We start from the raw sequence: 23,393 nt of genomic DNA on the forward strand, positions 1-23,393 counted from the left end.
TGGAATAGCACAAAGATAGGGAAGTGCATGGTTAGTCAACATCTGCAAGTAGCTTCACATGATGGAAGTCTAAGGTAAATGAAGGGAGGGATGTGCCAAGATGTTCTCATAAGATACTTTCAAGAAAAATCTTCCCCTACTAATGCAAATATTGTTAATAATACAAATTCAGTAAAGACAGGGAGGGAGCTCTCCTTGACTCCTGATATAGGTCATATAGATGGCTGCTTATACTGCCCAGCATCAGCTCTGTTTCTTAGCATGAGAGCTTGCTACTTGCTGCTCCAGGATACCGAGTAAAATAGAAGGTTGTTGCCCTTGCATCCTATGAACTGACACAGATTCCCAACGCCCAAAGACTCATATTACATTTTCTTCTCAGAAGTAATGCAATTGCACAAGGCACCTGGGCTTTCTGCCACATGTGCACTCTCATATAGTTGAGGGGACATGCACCAACTTACTTTGTGTTACATTTTCACAGTACTAAGGATATTGTCTCCTCTGAGAACTGAGAAACACTTGTCAGCAATATGTAGGGGCTCAGTTAAGAGAACTGGAAAAGGAAGTTTAATAAAGAGGGAAAATCAAGAAACAAACAAAAAAAGAACAGTAACTCTAAAGATAGTTGTTTTTTTTTTGTCTTTTCTGCAGGGACTTTCCCAGTTCTTAGTAAAATTCAAAAGCACAATGATCCTGTCCTCAGGTTTTCAGAATCTCCAGATAGATCCAAGACTTAAGTCAAAACCAGGTTCACAAATTACCTAAAGGGAAAAATGGCAATGCTTTTTGACCTCTTGGGAGATAATTCAGCATATGCTGCAGGCTTGATGTATGGGCTAACAAACAACACTGTGCAGAGCAGCTAGTGAAATACAAAGTATAGAGTGCGTGCTTAAAATGTTCATTTGATTTTCTCTTCCTCTGCTCTTTTCCTCCATTGACAGTTTATTCCTGATCATCCAGTTTCAGGAATGCAGAATCCTCATGGTCCTCCAAGAACTCTTTTGTCAAAACCCACTTTCTTATCCCTTATAATGCCATTTAGAAATGATTTAAAAAACTATATAAAGAGGCAACTTGAAGTAATAGAAATTCACCCTGGACTATAATTCAGAAGTTCAGGTCTTGATTGTGCTGGTTAATAATTTGGCTCCAGAGGGGAGTCATCTCATCTTTCAGTTTTTCAGATCTCTCATCTGTCAAATGCCGATATTGAGTCAGAACAGCATTTCTCAAAGTTTTTGTCAAAGATTTCAAGATTGCTGCATGAGTTCTTTCTCTGAATTTGGTGAAGTGGACAATTATGTTTTTGGTAAAAGAAGTGTCTCTATGATTAAATACTTTGTGATAAATATTGGGTTAAAGAGGTTTCTTCTTTTTTTCTCTAGGTACCAGGGCTGAGGATGGAACCCTGGACTTTGCATGTGCTAAACTGGCACTGAACCACTAAGACACACTGGCTCCCCTGAATTGGCTTTTTTCATTTGTTTGCTTTCTTGTCCTCAGGAGGCACCAGGAACTGAACCTGGGACCTGCCATGTGGGAAGCAGAAGCTCAACTACTTGAGCCACATCTGCTGCTCTAAAGAGGTTTCTTTTTGCAGGGCATGTAAGAGTCTTTAAAATGCAGTCGATATGCATTCTGACATTCCAGGAGAAATAAATAGCATATATTAATTTCCAGCATGTTTGATAATGTCATGAATCCCCCACTCCCTGCTTTGAGAGTATTTTGTAATAATCGGCTTCAGTGGTACAAACTTTGGGAATGCTGGTGACCTACCTCCTAAGGATAGGTTGGATAGCTGTCAGGATCTTTGTGGTCAAGTGGGAAGAACACTGAACCTGCACCCTAAATTTTGGTTCAGAATTGTCTCTGATGACTAACACTCTTTATTGATCTTTTAGGAAGATGTATTTATTGATGCGCTTATAGTTTTCCTACAGGCCATGTTACTCACTCTTGGGTTTGCTGATCTACTTCAGTATCAGCATAGATGAAGAGTGCATGGGTGCTGGAAGGGTGTATTGCTAACAGTGTGGACTTCTAAGTGAGACACTCTTGGGATGGACTCCTGGTCAAGCATTTCCATGCATAATAATAGTCTGGGTCATTTTTCCTCTTCTTCCTTACAGGGTTGTTGTGGGGGTTTAAATAATGTCTAAAGTGGTAGGTTAGGGTGGGGTGTGCTGGAGTTAAAAACCAAAACCCCCAAGTCTAAGAAACCTAAACAGAGATTATTTCTTGCTTGTGCTCTGAGTTTATCTCAGGTAGGCTGGACGCTGTTCCGCGTATCCTCCTGACACTGTATCTGATAGAGCATTGATATCTAAACTGTTGCAGGTCCCAAAATAGACTGAAAAAAAAGGTATCTGGAGAGTGTAGAATGGTTAATTACTCAGTAAGAAAGGTGACCCCACCCACCTAAAAGGGATCTGAAATGCAAATCTACCATGGGCCCAAAAGGCTGTACTGTTGTAAAATTTTAGAAGTTGATGCTAATATATATGAGGTCCATGACACTGCAGAGTTTTTAGGGTGCTCAAGACATGGAACTTGCAGTTTGCCTCATATAGTGGAGTAAGATCCAGGAAAAATGATCAGAGGAGATTCAGAAATAAACTTTGTCTGACCCTGGGTCCCCAATCTTAAAGCAATCTTTGACTCTAATCTTTCTCTTGTAGCCTACATCCTGCCCAAATAATACCACATATGGATAGGCAGACAAACAGAAAGATCTATATATGTCAATACATAAAATGAAATTTTAAATGTATATTTCTAACTTGAATATTATAAAAATTTATAAAATAACAGAGTTTCTATGACAGGTGGTCATATATTTATATTCAAAATGTTTTGTTCTTGCTTTCAGTGAGTTTATTTTTTCTTGAAATTCAGAGATTAATTATATTAAATATGTAAAGTATAAAATGATTCCTTTTTCTAGCAAAATGTGTTCCCTATAAAATTAAAAGAAATTCAGTATGTTACACAGGATGGTAGTTTTAATCAGGGACAGAAGAAGAAGGTGGAGTAGAACAAGAGGCAGAGGAGAAGGAGAAAGGAAAGGAGAGCAGGAAAAGAATAAGGAGGAAGAAGGGAATAAGAAAAAGAAAGAGAAGAGGAATAGAATTATATTTTACATATATGGCTTTTCAGTGCATAAAACATGATTTTAAATATACTAATTAGTACCTTCCTCAAAATGTCAGTGTATGTTAGCAACAGTCATAAGCAAAGCGTTTGGACTCTATTGCCCTACAATTCCATCAAAAGTCTTGAAAGCAATTTAATTTATTTATCATACTTTATTTTTCAATTGAGAACCCTAGCTTATATATTATTGTTTGCATTTTCCTGTGTATAGAATTCGACTACATAGTGCAGAATTTTGGTTTAGGATCAACAGTACAGGACAGCTCCTTCTGAATATCTTACAGGTAGCTTTACAAATATACTGTTGGGAAGATCTTTTCAGAGCCATCTTTGTTTCTTCTATGAAAACCCCTTAGGTATTGTTTTATGAGCCATAAAAGGAGAGCAGAGCTTGGTTAACCCTAATTTATAGACCTCAACCTGACCACCTGCCTACTGTCTGAATGACTTTCAAATGATTCGAGAATTTAAGGTTTTCAATGGAAAATCACCTTTTGGGCGATTTGTGGCCCTTGAGATTCACTTTCTTGTAGGGTTTTTTTACCTGGTGCATTCTTGGCTGTCCTCTATGGGGTGCTACGTAGTGGGGCAGTGTCCTTACTGAAATTTCTAACCATATGGTCATACCTTTTACCTTAATTACTTGATAAACTATGACTGAGATGAAGTTCTGAAGTATGTAGGTGTCAGTGGAAATGGAGAAAGGTATATTTTTAAGTTTTTAAGAAGTGAGACCAATTGGAGTTAATGAAAATTATGAGTGTAATTTTCAGCTGTACATAATAGGAAACTAAACAAAGGGTAAGCAAAAATAAATGAGGAAAAAATGTTGTCTAGTTTTTTATCATATTTTCTATTTTTTAGAGGGAATGCTTGGAATTTGTTATTCCCACCCTAGCAAATTCTGACAGATATGATATGAAATCACTCTTAGGCTTTCCAGCATCTTCCTGCTAAAGATCCTTGCATTGGGCACCTCTCATTTATAACTCGCAAAATAGTAGATATTGCCCTATTACAAAGAGGATGCCCTATGTTAGAGCCAAATCCTCTTGCTTCATTTCTTAGCTCATGCTTTCTATTTAATCCCTGATTTATGGGTGTTTTACGTATCTTTACTTTGTGATGAGAAATGATGAGTTGAAAACCCAGGGGCTGCCATAAATCCGAGGCAAAGAGCCCCAAAAGTCAAGATTATGGCAACATTGCATGCATGGACTGGAAGTTTTCTACCTGCATATCAGTGGCAGGGCTCATGAAGAGAGAAACCAGAGGAAGAGCTATATATCAAAGGCACTGGTTATAAATTTGGCAGCAAATGCCCCTGTGATGTGTCACCACTACAGTGATTTCAAGTTCCTTGCATTAGACTGTTCTGGTTCCAGAGAAACCAGAGATGTTCACAACGTTTTTTCAAATGGGCTCCTCCAGATTGCACAGTGTGCACAGCTTGACCTTGAACTCAATCGCATGGTAACAGCAGAGTTAAATAAGCTCCGTGCCTCCCAATCCAAAACAGCATGGTAAAAGAGACATTTAAAAAGGAAGGTATCTTGTTGTAAGTACATAATACACCAGTGCTGAGTGGTTCACTTTGATCTGTCTGAGGAGCTGTCTGATTCCATTATCACACTCTGGTTTAGATGTTAGGCTAGAAGCAAATGCTTCTTAAAAGTACTGGTTGTCCAGACCATCACTTCACTTAAAGGGCAAAGAAAGAAAGAGGAATGAAACAAATATATTGAACCAAGCATTACTCTAATCTACTTTATATAAGACTTTTTACTTAAAGCCTTACAATGAACTGAGGAGAGCATTACACAAGTTGATAGAAGAGAGTAATTTTCCTTAGAGATTTAAGGATTCAGTTCACCTTTCAGAGATGCCTCATTTCACTGTATCACAATGGTTGAGAGTCTATATGCCAGAGCCAGACTGCCTGGTTTTAGATACTCATTCTGTCTTTTACTAGTTGTGTAATCATAGGCTACTCATTCTCTCTGTGCCTCAGTTTCCTCATCTGTGAAGTGTGCTTGATTACATTAACCTACCTGCTAGGGTTGTTGTGTGATTTAAGGGAATAAATGTATGTAAAGTGCTTATGAAAGTGTCTGGTAAGTAGTGAGCACACAAACCTTTGTGTTGTTATGACTAGTTAGCTCTTTTTTTTTTTTATTTTTTATTAATTTTTTTATTTTTTATTGACTTTGTAATAATATTACATTAAAAATATATATGTGAGGTCCCATTCAACCCCACCCCCCCACCCCCCCTCTCCCCCCCCCCAACAACACTCGTTCCCATCATCATGACACATCCATTGGATTTGGTAAGTACATCTTTGGGCACCTCTGCACCTCATATACATTGGTTCACATCATGGCCCATACTCTCCTCTATTCCATCATGTAGGCCCTGTGAGGATTTACAATGTCCGGTGATTACCTCACAGGGAAACTTAGTCTTGGTTGGGAGTTACAACTAGCCTGAGGTCATAATGTTTTTAGTTGGTAGATGAGCCGAGATTTGGGACTGAATCTCACAGGCTGAATTTCCTGTGGTCTTTATATTATAACACGCTTATGGCCAGTACCAAATTAAAAAGAAGGAAAATATACAAACAAACAAAAACAAAACCAGCTGTTTTGCCACACTCCGGTAGCTAAATTGGGTTTGAAACCAAGCCAACAGTAAAATGCTGAGGTTCACCAAGCACACATCCAATTTAAACTTATAAGCACAATTAGTCCTCTATTACTTCAATTGGAAATGATTATTAAACCCATAATTAATCAGACAGATCACCCTCTATTTATAATCTAAAGACATCTATGGTACCCAGCATTAGAGGAGCATCTGACTGCCTTCTGGAGATGAAAGCATCTTCATGTTCATTAAAAACGCCCAGTCTTCATGGGCTACCAGTGACCAGCAATAGGAAAGGCCGGCAGGTCCTGGTGTGTTCCTGGAGCACTAGGGGCAGCTCCTGCCATCATGAGAAACACTATTTTTTCTGCATTTGTCCAACTATGTTTCAGTATCAAAGGTCCTAGGCACCAAGAGATACTGAAGCTCAAAATATTAATGGTAGTTTAATCTTTATTGAACAACTAATTATTTTATGTGTTCTATAATATTTATTTCATGTAGCAGACCACTATGGGAAATGTTTTTGATTATTCCCAAAATCACAAATAAGGAAAATGAGAATTAGAAATGTGAAATCATTGCCCTGTGGTCTTTCACAGCAAGCAACTGCTGGCAATGGAACCTGCAGATAGCTGACAACCAAATGCATCCCTTAACCACTCTTTATACTGCCCCTGAGGACTAAGCTTTAAAATTTCATGGTATGTTGATGCCCACTTGGCAGACAAATGTAAACAAAGCCACAACTAAGCTGCTGAGGCACAAAATAGAAGAATGACTTATTAGTAATTTAATTAATTCAGTAAACAAATATTTACTTAATGCCAAATATGTACCCAATATTATTCCAAGTGATGGTTTAAAAAGCAATGCATAAGACAGGGTCTTCATTCTCATGGAGACTACTTCAGTTAGAGTGAGACAAATAATAAATAAATACATGATATAGATAAGTTTTTTAAAGTTTTTTTTTAAGATTTAAGAAAGAAATAATTTCTCTCCCCTTCCTCCCCCTTGTCTGGTCTCTTGTGTCCATTCGCTGTGTGTTCTTCTGTGTTTGCTTGCATTCTTGGTGGCACCAGGAATCTCTGTCTCTTTTTATTGCATCATCTTGCTGTGTCAGCTCTTCGTGTGTGTGGTGCCACTCCTGGGCAACTGTGCTTTTTTCACATGGGACAGCTCTCCTTGCAGGGCACACTCCTTGTGCATGGGGCTCCCCTATGCAGGAGATACCCCTGTGTGGCATGGCACTCCTTGCGCGCTGCAGCACTGCGTGTGGGTCAGCTCACCAAATAGGCCAGGAGGCCCTGGGTTTGAATCCTTGACCTCCTATATGGTAGGCAGACACTCTATCAGTTCCTTATAGATAAGATTTGATGATCCATTCCTTGAAAGTAATTTTTTTAAAAATTTTACTTTGAAAGAAGTTATAGATTATATAAATGTTCATTGAAAATATAGGGGAATCAAAAAATTAAAAAATGCAAAAGCTTTGTTTTTGATGTTTTGCCTTCCATCACTGCAATGTGTTGCCCTGTATGCAAATTGGCAAGGCAACTTCTTCCATCTTTTCCTTAGTGTCTATGTCCTTTCTTTTTGCATTTTTAAAAATTTTGATACCCTAATTTATTTTTACTTTAATTTTTCTAAATTAATATATGTTCTATATCTAACCTTTAAAATCATCACTATATTCCATTTTACTATTAATGGAAAATGTCAATACATTGGGCTTTACTTTTGAAGAAGTTTAGGATCACAGAGAGGTTCAACAATGGCAGGAGAGGAATACTGGTGTGGGATGTTATTGACAGGGGACACATGGTTGGCAGGGAGTTCTCCAGAGCATATATCCAGGGTACATAAAAATGTTTGGATATTTTCATAGTGGTTACAGTTAAAAACAACAAATGAGGGAGTGCTGAGTTCCTAGCCAGGGGAGCTCTAACACATTACCTAAAGGAACAGCAACAATCCCCCAAGTGCAATGGCAAAGACCAAAAAGAAGGAAGGCCCAACAATGAGCCCTTGATACTAATAACTGTGCTTGTGAGCCTGTGCACCTGAAATAAGAACAAGGCCTAGAGCTGCAGCATGCCTACGAGTTACCTCCTGAGAGCCTCCATGTTGCTCAAGTGTGGTCAGTCTCGAAGTCAAACTCAGCATATAAATGTGTTGCCTTCCCCCCAGCGTGGCACAAGACTCCCGGGGATGAGCCTCCCTGGTGCCGAGGGATTACTACCAAGTACCAGATGATGATGTAACTAGAAAATGACCTTGAATAAAAAGGTCAACTCAGACCAGCAGAATATCTCAGTCTACATATAATACTAGGAGTTAAAAATGTTTTCGACCTGAATAAAAGGGGGAAATGGAAAGGACAAATGAGTTTATATGGCTGAGTCTCCAAAAAGAGCCAGGAGGTTATCAGAGGAGTCAACCTTATGCACACCTGAGTAGAGTCCCAGAGACAGATAAAGTAGATACAACCTCAGGTATTGGTTCTTCTGAGGGCTACAGAGACCCAACGGTTCTGTGGTCATGGCAGATGGAGTTCAGTGCCATATCAGTTGGCTCTACTTTGGAATTTGTGTTTCTGTGTGATGGAGCTGGACTCAGATGTGATCTTTGTCCACAAACCTCTCCTGTTACTTTTAATGGATCTGTAGTTGGTGCTAGGGTTTAGTGTATACCCAGGAGACCTGAATCTCTGAACTGACCGTGTGATAGCCAGGCCCTGATCCTCAACAGACTTGCAACTCCTACACTCTGGTTTATTGGACTTACCCCACTCAGCTAACATGGAGGTGAGGAAGGTCAACCACCACACCAGGGAGCCAAGAGTGACTACAACTGAAAGCAGGAGAATTGCATCCAGCATCCTGTGGAATCTAAGCCCCCTCTTGATATGGATATGGAGTGGACACAACCATTCTAATGTCCACAGGATGGAGGAATAGAGTATGGATTAGTGTGGACTTACTGATATTCTATTCATGAACTATTGTGATTAGTAATCAAAGAAAATGTGAAATTGGTGTGGAGAAAGTGGCCATGGTGGCTGCTGGGAGTAGGGAGTGGGAGGAAGAGATGTGATGTGGGGGCATTTTCGGGACTTGGAGTTGTCCTGGGTGGTGCTGTGGGGACAGTTACCAGACATTGTATGTCCTCCCATGGCCCACTGGGTGGACTGTGGGAGAATGTCGGCTATGGTGTGGATCATTGACCATGTGGTGCAGCAGTGCTCAGAGATGTATTCACCAAGTGCAGTGAATGTCTCATGATGATGGAGGAGGTTGTTGTTATGGGATTTGTGGAGTATATGGGGACCTCATATTTTTTTTGACAAAAAAAGGAATAAAAGGAAAAAAAAAAAAGAATATGTAGGGGAATTCCCATATACCCTCCATCCTTCATCTCCCACACTTTCCTTATTACAATATTTTTCATTAGTTTGGTACATTTGTTACAACTGAAGAACACATATTGAAGCATTACTATTAACCATGGTCTATAGTTTATATTATAGTTTACACTTTGTACTGTACAATTTTATAGGTTTTGACAGAATATGTTATGGCCTATATCCATAACTGTTACGTTATGTAGGACAATTCCAATGACCCAAAAATGCCCCATGTTGCACCAATTCTCCCCTCTCTCTCCCCTCAGAAACTCTGGTGACCACTGCCTGTATATCAGTGTTACACATTTTTCCATTTCTAAAATAATGTCTACTTTAGCCCATACTTGCATTCCTTCCCCCTTATATTTGTTCATTCCTCAGTCTTAAGGATTTGGAGATGATGGTGACCACTCTGTTTCTGACTGAGGGGGCTTAGATCCCTTGGGGCAGATGGATGGAACTGTCTTGCTTGCCATTGTAGATATTCTCTGTTCTTTGGGATGGGCATTTTCTATCATCATCCTTTTGTTGGTTGTCCTGGACAGATCCAATGAACTAGAAAGTAGGTATTGCAACTCTCCTGAGATTCACGGTTCAACTGGCATATAAACAAACTGAAGATTTTAAGTTTCTAAGACATATATTTAATGAGTATAATATTAAATATAGGTTCAGATAAAAGGAGCAGAAGAGCTACATGTAGGGAAATTATAAATGTCTAAATCCATTACATTGGAGATCATATGTTTCAATGTAAGGCCCACTGAAAGGGTGCCAAATTCCTGAGACTGTCTGCCTTTCCTATAATGTCTAGATGTCTCTAGAGCCTTCAGGAGCCCCCTTGCTTGGAGCATTGTTTACTGTGGCAGTCAATGAGATCCTTCTGACATGCATAAGCATAACCTCTAGAATGAACTCCCTACTCACTTTGAAATCTCTTAGCTATAAAAACTCACTTGTATTTAATATTTACTCCTTTAGGTAAAGGTCTTTTTCCAAATGGGTCACTAGTTGATACGTTGTAATAATCCCTTGGTGCTAGAGAGGATCACTCCTGGGAGTTATGTCCCATGGTGGGGGGAAGGTAGAGCATTTATATGCTGAGTTTGGCTTAGAGAGAGGCCACATTTGAGCAACAAGAAGGCTCTTAGGGGATAATTCTTAGGCTATATATATTATTAGGCTAAGTTTCAATTTAACATGAAAAGGTTCACAAGTACAACCATCACTATCAAAGACCTGTGGCATATTGGTCTCTCCTCTTTTACTAGGCACTGTCCATGTACTCAGGGGATTCTTGCCACTCTGTTAGAGGATGTGGCAGGGCTTCCTAGGATGGGAATGTAATATTTTTTTGGTTATTGTGTGGGTCTCCACCTACTGAGACAACACCCCATGACCACATAAACATATTCATATGCCATAGACGGATGCCCCAGGTGAAACTCTCTCCACACATCCCCCATCACTGACCCCTACACCAGTGATTCTCTTCTGCCATAGTTGTGACCCTTCTGCAATCCAAAACGTCCCTAAAAAGAAGGCCAAAAAATCAATAGGTAAATGTAATAATAAACTAAATTAATAATAATAAAAAGTAAAATTCAAAGTTAAAAATTAAAAATGGTTTCATTGTGTCTCATAATCATAAGCTCTGTTATCTTTTATGTATAGTGAAAATTTCTTCCATATGTTTCCCCAGTGTATTGGGTTTTTTTTTTTTTCACTTTAATTTCAAAGAAGCTTTAGGTTACAGAAAAGTCACAAAGAAAATATACAGGATTCCTGTATATAATCCTGTCCCTTCCCATTCTCCCCTATTAATTACCTATTACATGAGTATTGTTCATTTGTTGCAATTGATGTAGAAACATTGAAGCATTACTCCTAACTATGGTGGATGGTTTATATAATCGTTTGCATTTTGCAGTGTGTACCTTTATAGGCATTTGTGAAATGTGTAATGGCCTGTATCCATCATTGTAAGATCATGCAGAATAATTTCAAAACCCTTAAAATGTGCTATGTTCTATCTATTCTATTCTTCCTTTCCCTGTCCCTAGGAAATCATGGTAACCACTAAGTTTCCATTTTTGAAGAATAAGGTTCATAGTCACATGCAATAATATTTAGGGTTTGACATATTGGTCTGTTTTCTGTTATTAGGCATTGACTATATTCTCCAGAGATTCCTGACCCTCTAATTGAGAATATGGAAGGACTCACCAGAATGGGAATTTAACCTTTAGTTTATTGTGTGGGTCTCCACCCACTGAGATAATACTTTATGACAATATGACACTTTAATATCCCATATAAGCAGGCCCAGGTGCACCCTATCCCACATACTCACTCACCCTAAATTCACTGTACCAGTAACCCTCCCCTGCCATATTTACTAAAAAAGCATTCCCACCATTATAGATTTAATTACAGATATACAATCCCCACAGATCACCTGTTCCTTCCACCAGTCCTCCCCTAGATCTGTGGATAGCCCAATCTAACTCACTCATCCTACTCCTATTCACAGTCCAGCACCATTGACCCCAATCACATCACTGCACCACTATCACCCCCATCCACTATCCAACCATCCTATTCTGCCTTATCATAGGTTTTGCCCATATTAAGCATTGGCCCACCACACTACTCCCTTCCTTTCTGTTTCCTGCTAACCTGTGTTCAGACTTCAACTCTGTAAGTCTGCTTAATTTCTTTGAATCTTATCAGTGAGGTCGTATAATATATGTCCTTCAGTGACTGGCTTACTTCACTCAACATAAGGTCTTCAAGATGGATCCATGTTATCCCATGTGTTAAAACTACCTTCCATTTTACAGCTGAGTAATACTTCATTGTACATATATACCACATATTATCCATTCATCTGTTGATGGATACTTGGGTTCCTTCCAACTTTTGGCAATAGTGAATTATCCTGGTATGAACATTAGTGTGTATTTATCTGTCCATGTCCCTGCTTTCAATTCTTCTAGGTATATACCCAGAAGTGGGATCACATGGAAGTTTTATAGTTAGCTTACTGAGGAACCACTAAAGTGTCCTCCACAATGACTGTGCCATTCTACATTCCCATCAGAAGTGGTTGAGTGTTCCCTTTCCTCCACATCCTCTCCAACACTTGTAGTTCTGTTTTTTAATAGCTGCCAGCCTAATCAGTATAAGATGATATTTAATAAATATATCACACCTGCACCAATACAGCCTCACAATTATAATTTTTTTTTACTTTTCAACTCAAGCTCACAGACCCCCTGAAATCTTTCCACAGACCCCTTGGTCCCTAGACCTCTGGTTAAGAACCCCTGCTCTTAGAGCTTTATGATCTTGGCTCTTTGGTCCATCTTGAGTTAATTTTTGTACAGGGTGTGAGAGGATGATCCTCTCTCATTCTTTTGGATATGGATAGCCAGTTCTCCAAGCACTATTTGTTGAAGAGGTCATTCTATACCAGATGAATTGGCTTGGTGGTCTTGTAGAACTCGGTTGGCTATATATACAAATATCTCTTAGATCAGAACACTCAGTTTAGTTCCATCGGTCTGTATGTCTATCCATGTGCCAATACAATGCAGTTTTGATCACTGTAGCTTTGTAGAATGCTTTAAAGTCAGGTAGTATGATTTTTTCTATTTCATTTTTTCTTTTTCATTATTTTTTGGCTATTTGGGACCCCTTGTCCTTCCAAATAAATTTCATATCAAACTTCTCCCATTCAGTAAAATATGCTGTTGTAAATTTATTGGGATTGAAACTCCCCAGGTGGGAAATCCCTGTTAGATGCCCACAGTGCCCTTCCAGAGTAGCTGTCTGTCTGGTGTGATGTGAGTAAAATATATGGCAGATAAAGATTTTGAGATTATTAATATAACAGCATCACACCCATGCACATAAGCCATGGCTTTACCAAATTCTCTGAAGAAGTCATTCTTGCATACATACATGTTTCAGCAGCAAGGTTTTTACCTCAAATTGTGTCCCAGGCACCCAAATAAACCACTGCTTCTTAATCCTGAATGGGAATCACAATCATCAATGGAGATTTACAAACAGAGTGTGGCAGTTTGATATAATTTATGAATTCCCAAAAGAAATGTAGATTCTTTTTGTGAACTGGTTTGTTCATCTGGCATGGTAGCCCTTTGACTGTATTAGATTCAACTGACAAGTCTGATTAAATTCTGTTATAATTAGGACTTTGATCCAAGCAGTCATTATAGTGTAACTCAGCATCGAGTCTCAGCCCCCTTGGGTCAATAAAACAGACTCTCACATGGAAGTAGATACACAGAAGCAGATACACAGGAAGAGAGGATGCTCCATAGACATGGCTCTGGGAAGAGAGATGAGCCTGATAGTCTACAGCTGATATTGTGGAGTGAGCAGAACAGCTAAGTCTAGAAATAGAAGAGCACCAGGAAGAAAGACAAGCCTTATGCCAGCCTACAGTTGAGAACAGAAGAAGCTGGGATCACAGAGCCTTAAGAGGAAGGAGGAAGGTTGAACCCTCACAGATATCACCATCCATCTTGCATTTGGCAACACTTGGCAAGACTTTGGGTGAGAAAGTACCTCTCTTAGTACCTTGAGTTGGACTCTATAGGGCCTGGTAACTGTAAGCTTCTACCCCAAATAAATACCCTTTATAAAAGCCAACAGATTTCTGGTACTTTGCATCAGCACCCCTTTGGCTGACTAATACACCAAGTCAGACTCTCCTAGGTTTTGTTGTTTGTTTTTAATCTGTAGAGCACATTTTATGGGTAGTCAAGAAAATCAAGGCTCTGTGGAGAAGCCTTTATAGAAAGGGAATTCATAGCCAGTCCCAGGCAACAAGGCACTGTCAAGATAGAGGAAGGAGAAAGAGGCATCACCGTGAGTAATAAAGCATAGAAGAGGCTGTCATGGATTATCCAGGATGCTGCAGGGCCACACAATTGCATCCTAAACTCTACCCCATGGTCAACATTTTCCCCAGGCCTGTGTGATCTGCACCTTCTTCAGGACTTCACATAGGACATGGGTGTTTATCTAATCAAAAGACATAAATATGTACTTCCATTTTGCTAATGCATCCTTGTGCAGTTCATTTGAATTCCAGCAAAATTACTCCTGCCCCAAATTCCTTTAGATATAGTTATATTTATTGTGCATTATCATATTCTAAATTACTTTTTTAAATTTTAGCCTCCTTTGTCCTTAATCATCAGGTACCTTATCCCAGTCAGTGGCAAATTCAAGGAGGATTTTCCTTAAATGAGGGTGGGTATTAGTTAGGATTATTTTTAGGATCTGAGATGCATTGATTCTTTTACTTTCTTATCAGTGCCCCATTTAATTCTCTCCTCTTGTGGCCCTGAGTAGGGTGAAGTCCTTACCTGGGAGCTAAGGAAGGAGCAGGTGACTGACACATGCTCCCTGTATAAGTGAGACTTTCAGGTAGAGAAGCCCTAGTGAATCTAGGATCTAACTTCTCTAGTTAAAGATGAGAAACCTGAGGTTCAGAGAGGGGAGGCACCTTTTCCAAAGTCACTTAGCCCATCAGTGGTCTAACCAGGAATACTCATGATCCTAACAATTAAAAATATATTTCACATGTGTCTTTATTTTTTCCCTCTTTACTACATATTTGCGTCAGGAACTACACATACTCATGGATGAGGGAGAAGATCATGCAGGCTTATTTCCACAAATTGGCCCAAATCTATTGAAACTATTACTTGCTGGATTTCGAATTCAAAAATGATCTTGCATTTCTGTTGCTTACAAAGCATAGAGAGCTTTTTAAAATTTATGCAGGGTACATTTCAGTTTACTTGTTAACCACCTGAGGAGATGTCTCTCTAGAATGTCAATGAGGTGGCCTCAGTAATTTTAAAGGGGTTGATGGCAAGATTTTCCAAATGTAATCTTCCAAATGGACCTCCAAATGTTCTCTTTCTTGGTGCTGATCTGCTAAATAAAGGGCCTGTGGAGGGCAAGCTTCCCTACTACCTTCCACATTTGCCAATTCCACCTTCCAGAAGAGCTTGCCTCTCACTTATCAGTACTCAGATACTCGCTGTGGTGCATCACCCTGAGGTGCAGCCACCCCCAGTGTAGTTGCCGTGGCTGAGACGTGGGCTCTTAAACAAAGACTTGGTGGCCAACCTTGGCCCTATAGCTTCCTGTCTGCAGGATTTTATACTTTCTTGGTACCTATTTGTTTGCTTAATCTGAAAATAAACAAAAAACCTGAAATCCATCAGCAAAATGGGGCACTGGTTAGAAGTACTGCCAGTGACTGTGCTGAAGAAGGTAATGATTCTAATGGTGACTAAACATTTCGCAAAAACAGGTAGAAGCCGATTTTTCCCATTCAACCAAATAAAGGAAGGTTAGAATTGAACTGTCAATGAACAGATTAAAGAATTAAGAGGGAGCACTTTGTTTTTGTTGACAAGTAAATTGGTGGAGCTGGAGAATCAAGAGAGTTGTTGCTAGAACAAAACCCTTTTTATTCCAATTTTTGTATTCTTATCTCAGTACTTTCAAACAAAAAATTGAAAAAGAGAAAAAGAACCAATACTAAATTCCATTTTATTCTGGGAATAAGACCTTTGCTTCCATGAATAATGATGTATTTTATAATTGTATAATTATCATATAATAAATTGTATAACAAAGTTTTGGTATTTCTTTTAAATTTTATTTTTGGTTTTAGAGACTTATGAACAACAAATTAAAAATGATACTTTTGTCCCAGAAAGTTACAATAGATTGATCAATGAAATACTTTTAAGCCTAAAACATATATTTATTACTATAAAATTCTGAGGCAGGTTTGAATAGAAAAATACTTTTTAGAAGAAAAAAGAATATGATGATATTCTTGACTACTAAAGTGAACTTATATATTTGTTACTATAAATGTATATTAATGGATATCAAATGACTTTTATATTTAGATTTAATTGGATTCCCAGGAAGCCTGAACCCTCACAGACATCGGCAGCCATCTTGCCCCAACACATGAAAATAGACTTTGGTGAGGGAAGTAACTTATGCTTTATGACCTGGTATCTGTAAGCTCCTACCCCAAATAAATACCCTTTATAAAAACCAACAAATTTCTGGCATTTTGCATCAGAATCCCTTTGGCTGACTAATACAAATATCTTGACCAAAGAAGAATGAAATTAAAGGACTCAGCCTTCTGGGCTTTGAAGCATTTTACAAAGCTACAGTGGTCAAAACACCATGGTATTGGCACAAGAATAGCTATATTGACCAAATGGAAGAGAATTGACAGTTCAGAAATAGACCTCATATCTGTGGCCAATTGATTTTTGAATAAGCTGCCAGGTCCACTCAATTGGGAAAGAATAGTATTAATATAGCCTGTACGTGTATATGCATATAATCGAAGTTATCTAATTCTGTATCCAAGGTGGCTAGTTACTGGAAAGCCAATTAAGTGTTATAAATTCTATAGGCTTTATGTATTCAGGAAGGATGTAACCTGAATGTGTATTTGAGCTTATATCCTGATGGAATGTGGGCAGTATGTTAGTTCAAGCTTACCTGATATACAAACAAACCCCTAAACCCTAAAAAAACTAACAAAGAAAGTCTTTTTGCAGCAATCCCAGACGAGCCCCCAGGAATGTAGAAGCAGCAGAGAGAAGTCAGTGATCAGGTATTGAAGGCTAGGATGCAGGAAGTCTCTGAGAAGGAAGATTTATTATGACTGGCCAGGCCTGGCGGACTACTGTCCAAAAAACCAAGCCCAGAGTAGGGACTTCAGGTTTTTTACAAGAGACACATGGGGTGGGGCTTTGCCCAAGATGCCAGATTCATCTTCCTCCAACCTAAAATAGAAGGGATGGTTTTACACCTTGTTAGGTAGGAGCCACTGCCCCTAACCAGCAGGAAGTAGCTACAGAAGAAAGATCATCGCCCTTCAGCACCCCTTTAAGATTAAAGGTGTAAACTCTCTATGAGGGAATTAAAAAAGGCTAGTCAGGTAATGTATATAAAACAGCAGAAAAATAATAACTGAAATTATTACAATGGAGTAAATGTACCCTTACTGAAGTAATGGTAATCTTAAACTAATTTACCTTTGTTTATGGCTACTTCTAGTCTATCTCCTGCTTGCTATAGTAATGGTAATTATAACTTAAACTTACCTTTAATTATGGTCATTTTATAACTAACCTCACCTAACCCTTAACCTTCAGCTGTTCATGGTAATTATAAACTGTTTGCCTTTGTTTATGGTTATTGTAAGTCTGGCCCCACCCCTTGCCCCTGCTTATGGTTATTTCTTGACAGCTTTTGCCCCTATGGCTCAGGTAAAGTAAATTTTGAGATCCCTATCTCCTGTTCTACTAATAACCCTGCTTTTTCTATGGTTCCAAGTGTGTACTAAATTACTGACTGGTGGAATTCTTAACCCTGAAGGTTGGACGTCCACTCTCCCAGTCCAGCGGCCACTGAAGTCCTGTTATCTCTGAGGACTGGGAAGTAAAGGAAGCCTCCTGCCTTGACTGTCAGGGTTCCTAAAGGTAGCAATTCATGAGAGAAACCAGTTCCCCTGAGGCTTTAACAGCCTCAGTGAATATACATATAATTAGTCTTGCTTATCCAGAGTCTGCTGAAGTCAAGGTAAAATATAAAGTTCTGAAGCAGTTAACTTGTGTTAAATCATTGGAAACATTTTGGTTATAAGCTGTTAATTAAAAAACAAGATTCTTGTGCAAAGCTGCATGGTCATAGTGCAAATTAGAAAAAGCCTTCTGAAAAATCTTTCAAATGTTATTTTACATTTAAACTTGTTTTATAAAGGAATGAAAGTTTTAAGTAACTAGTTATGTTTCTGTGTCAAACTATTCGTGTCTGCCTATTTGCTCAGTATATATCTTCATACATCAGGATGATAATAACAAATTAACAAATAATTCTTAAAAAAGCTCTATTCAAATTCTTAAAAATTAAATATGCAGGTATATATGTAATAAATATTTCTAGAGCCCAAATTAGACTAAAACAGAAAAGTCATATGAAAATCTAAATATAGCAACTACTGCAAAAGGAAAAAAGATTTTCCTGAGCTCTTTAACCTACCCAACCCCCAGGCCTTCTCTTTGCTAGAGCTCTAAGGGATGGGCTAGGTATAACAGATTAAAACTCTTCTAAGCAGAAGGAATTAAGAGAAATTAAGAATCAGTTTTATATTTAAAAAAGGGTTTAGCACCTGGTTAAAAAAAATGAAAAAAAACATTCTTTGTATAAAGTGTAACAGTTCCAATTTATTTAGCTTGGGTGTTATTTCTTTGGTTTATAAAACACCAAGTTAATAAATTAGCATTATATGTATTAAATATTTAAAATGATAAAAGTTGTAAGTTCATGTTTAATAAAATTAAGCTAAAAATGAAAATGTAGAGCTGCCCTCTTTTAAATAAATAAAGTAAATTCCATTGGTTGCTAATTTGTAATCTAAGGTAAATTAACCAGTCTATGTGGTTGTGGTCAATTATAAAGAGTTTATAAAAGTATCTTCTAAACTGAAACATTTAAATGGCTAGTTCTAAGAAGCCATTATTAACTAAAATCCTAAATTAATATTAATGGCAACAAGTAACTTCAGAGCAGTAAAACCTGTTTGGAAGTCACCTCAATGTGCATATTCAAGTGGTGGTAATGATAAGTTACCTTGATTCCAATGGAAATCTTCAGTTTTCATTTTAAAAATGGGAAAAATAGTTTTTCCTCTATTGTTAAAGTAAAATACCTGTGTAATTAACATCTTCATGGGAAAGTATAAAACTAAAAAGCAAAGTACTAGAAAAAATCATTTAATATGCAACACATTGCATTGAAAATGTTTAAAAGGTATATAAAAATCAAGAGATAGACTTCAGCATTGTCAAACTCTCTTGTGCATTCAAACCAAGCCTTCAATACACTATGTGTTGCCTCTCCTTATGAGTTATTGGCTAGGTTGGTCACTGACCCCTAAAACAATAAAGTTACCTACTACATCTCTGGTTGTGCTCCTGAAATTGATAAAAACTATGTAATAGTTTCAAACTCCTGCAACAGCCAATGCTGGGTCGATATAGCCATCTGAGATTACCTCCAGACTGGCACTGCTTCATAGTGCCAAAGAGTGCTATGTACCAGGCCAGTGGAATACTGGAAACTACTTTCCTAGCTTCTCGCTAGGGTCAATGGTGCTGCAGCTTCTGTGAAGAACATACCATGTGGAGCAATGAATACCAGAGCACTGTGAGTAGAACTTAAACACAATTGGCAATATAACTTACTTCCATGGAGAGATAACATGTATGGTATTGCAAACCAGAAACTTGAAGCTATTAATTGCAGCTCAAGGAAAAACTTATGCATGGAGTAGTACATTAATTAGTATTAAATACTGTACCTATATCCTATTCTAGATATATGTCTGATAATTATGGTAATATTTCTATTAAATCATATGCAGAAGGACATTGAACATGTTAAAAGTCCTTGTTAAATTCATTTTCTGAGTAGTTAATAAACATGTCTGTAAGATAAAAAAAAAAATGGCCACTTTGCCTGAGAGCAGTGGGGTCAATAGCCCTTCTATTGGAAAAAGTCACCAAATTAGTTTGGGAGCATCCTCTCAGTCTTCACCCCACACAAAGTAAAGGATGTGCTTGAGGCCAGGGGCCACCAGTGGCTTACAGGTCACCAGTTAATTAATACCAGGCTCAATTAGTAAAACCCCCTGAGATACAGATAAGGGTGTATCAGACTCTCAATCCAGCCACCCTACTACTAGTAGAGGGACCAAAGTCAGATCCTGAAGAATCCCTTCTCCACTCCTGCCTTGAGACTCTGAACCAAAATTACTCAAGCAAGTCAGATTCAAAGGATGAACCTCTTGTGGACCCAAGCATGGAATGGTTCACAAATGAAAGCAGTTTTATTAAGGAAGGAATTAAAAAGGCAGGCTATACAATGATTTCTTGATTTAAAACCATCGAGGCCAAATCTCTTCCCCTGGAAATTCAGCCCAGAAAGCAGAGCTAATTGTCCTTTCCCAAAGTTTAAAGTTAGCAGCTGAGAAATGGGCTGATATTTACACAGACTCTAAGTATGCTTTCCCTGTCCTTCATGCTCACTCTACTGTGTGACGAGAACGAGGCTTGCTTACTAATAGTGGGTCACCTATTAAGCACAGGTAAAATATCCTAAATTTACTAATTTACCTCAAGAAATAGCAGATATGCATCGTCTAGGGCATCAGAAAACAAACACTGTTAAAGCAAAAGGAAATGCTCAAGCTAACACCACTGCTAAAGTGGCAGCACAAACCCAGGTTTCCCTCTTACTCCTTATTACAGCATTTGTAGCAGTACTTAAAATTCCATAGCATACCCAGGACAAACAAACCAGGGCAGCTAGCCTGGAATTCACCCTGGAAACTGATGGGTGGCTTGTTAAGGATACTCAAGTCTACCTGCCAGGAGCAGTGCAATGGAAAGTCCTTCATGGACTTCACCAAGCCACTCATCTAGGAAAGGATGCCCTAACCAGCCTAGCCAAAGGAGTTTTCAAAAAACAAAGTCTGGTAAAACAATAAGAAAAATTACTAGAAATTACTCAAATAAGCCAAAAATGTAAAAACTTTTTCTGTAGTTCTATTCACTCCCACAGCTATTGAAATTAAAGGAATATCCATCTTGTTGCACTAATCCTGAATAAAGCCAATTGCCCAAGAAAGTGCAAGTTCACCAGAAGCACCTGATGGGATGTATGAATACCAGCCATTGGACAGTCTGAAATACCTCTTCAAGAAATAGAGCTATGTAGTGTTTATGTCAAAAACAACTGTTCCCTCTAACTCTAACTCAAATGCTTATTGCTAGGAGGAAGGCAAACCAGACCTTGTTTGTTTTCATCTCCTTTAACTTAACTTAAAGGGCAATGCCTCTTCCCATTCTTCTCTCCTACTATAAAAATTGAAATTGGAAATTTATACCCAACTCCACTGTTTATTGAAATTTCTCTCTAAAGTTAACCAACAGCATGAAATGACTCAAGGAAGAATACTCTTTCACACCAACTTTGGAAAAATGCAGTCTTTGCAGGCGCCTGACCTTTTATTCAATGTTTTCTTAGTGGGACTATATATTTTCAAAATTCTAATTAAGTTTATTTCTTCCAGAATCAACATCTTGTTAGCCACATGAAAACTACATCCAGCTTTGCCCAAGATGCCAGATCCATCTTCCTCCAACCTAAAATAGCAGGGAGGGTTTTACATCTTATCAGGTAAGAGCTACTGTCCCAGAAGGAAGTAGCTACAGAAGAAAGATCATCTCCCTGCAGTACCCCTTTAAGATTAAAGGTGTAAACTCTCTAAGGGGGAGTAAAGCAGGCTAGTAAGATAGAAAATCAGTGGATGGATCTGAAACCTGGCAAAGAGCCCACACGGACATCAATGGCCCCCAAGATGGCTGCTGGAAAACCCTCCCCAAGATTCTGCTGCTTGAAAGGAAACATCCTCCTAGGACAGAAGGGGCCCCAAATATTCCCCAAGAACTTTCAGTCAAAGCAGTAAGCAACTGGAACTCCTCCCATGCTCTCATCACACTTCCCTGCTTCCTCCCCTTAACAGTAGCTAGGGTACACACTTTAATAAATGATGTGCTAAAAACACAGACAGCCGCCCATCTCATAACTCCAAAAATAGTGATGCCAAAGCTTAACAAACTTAAGCATGCATCAAAGGGGGGAATAATATAGCCTGTACATGTAAATGCATGTATTCAAACTTATCTAATTCTGTGTCCAAATTTGCCTAGTTTCTGGAAAGCCACTTAAGTAATATAAACTCTATAGGCTTTAAGTATTCTGGAAGGATGTAAACTGAATGTGTATTTGAGCTTACATCCAGATGGAATGTGGGTGGTATGTTAATTCAGGCCTACCTGATATCCAAACAAATCCCTAAAGCCTAAAAATACTAACAAAGAAAATGTTTTTGGTGCCAAAACCCCTCCTTGCCCCACCCCATGTGTCTCTTACATAAAAATAACCTAAAGGCCCTACTCCAGACTCTGTTTTTTGGACAGGAGTCTGCTGGACCTGATGAGTAATAATAAATCTTTTTTCTCAGAGATTTCCCATGTCCTAGCCTTCAATATGTCATCACCGACTTCTCTCTGCTGCCACTACATTATCTTCAACAAATAAAGCTTGGAGAAGTAGATATACACATGCAAAGAAGGAATGAGCACCTCTTCCTCATAGCATATAAAAAATTAACTCAAGATGGGTCAAAGACCTAAATATAAGAACCAGGACTATAAAACTCCTAAAAGACAATGTAGGGAAGCATCATCAGGATCTTGTGTTACATAATGGATTCTTAGACTTTACACACAAAAGCACAAGGAGCAAAAGAAAAAAAATGGATAAATGGGACCTCCTCAAAATTAATAACTTTTTTTGTATCAAAAGTTTCATGAAAGTGAAAAAAACATTCTATTCAATAGGAAAAAAATATTTGGAAACCACATATCAGATAAGGGTTTGATGTCCAAAATATATAAAGAAATCTTACAATTCAGCAATAAAAGGACAGCCCGATTTAAAAATGGGCAAACACTTGAATAAACATTTCTCCAAAGAAGATATACAAATGACTAAAAAGCGCATGGAAAGATGCTCACCATTACTGGTTAATGGGGAAATGCAAATCAAAACCACAATCAGATAAAATTTCATACCCACTAGAATGGCTAATATTTTTTTTAAAAAGCAGAAAACTACAAATGTTGGAAAGGATTTTGAGACATTGGAACACTCATTCATTGCTGGTTGGAGTGTTAAATGGTGCAGCCGCTATGGAAGATAATTTGACATTTCCTCAAGAACCTAAGAATTGCACATAAACTGGCAATCCCACTACTAGGTATATACCTGGAGAAACTGAAGGCAGGGATTTGAACAGATATTTGCACACTGATGCTTATAATGGCATTATTCACAATTGCCATATGATAGAAGCAAACAAAACATCCATCAATCAATGATTGGATAAACAAAAGGTGGTTCATACAAACAAAACTGGAATATTATTCAGCCACAGAAAGGTATGAAATCTTGATGC

This window comes from Dasypus novemcinctus, chromosome 14, assembly GCF_030445035.2.
Source record: "Dasypus novemcinctus isolate mDasNov1 chromosome 14, mDasNov1.1.hap2, whole genome shotgun sequence".
NCBI lineage: Eukaryota > Metazoa > Chordata > Mammalia > Cingulata > Dasypodidae > Dasypus > Dasypus novemcinctus.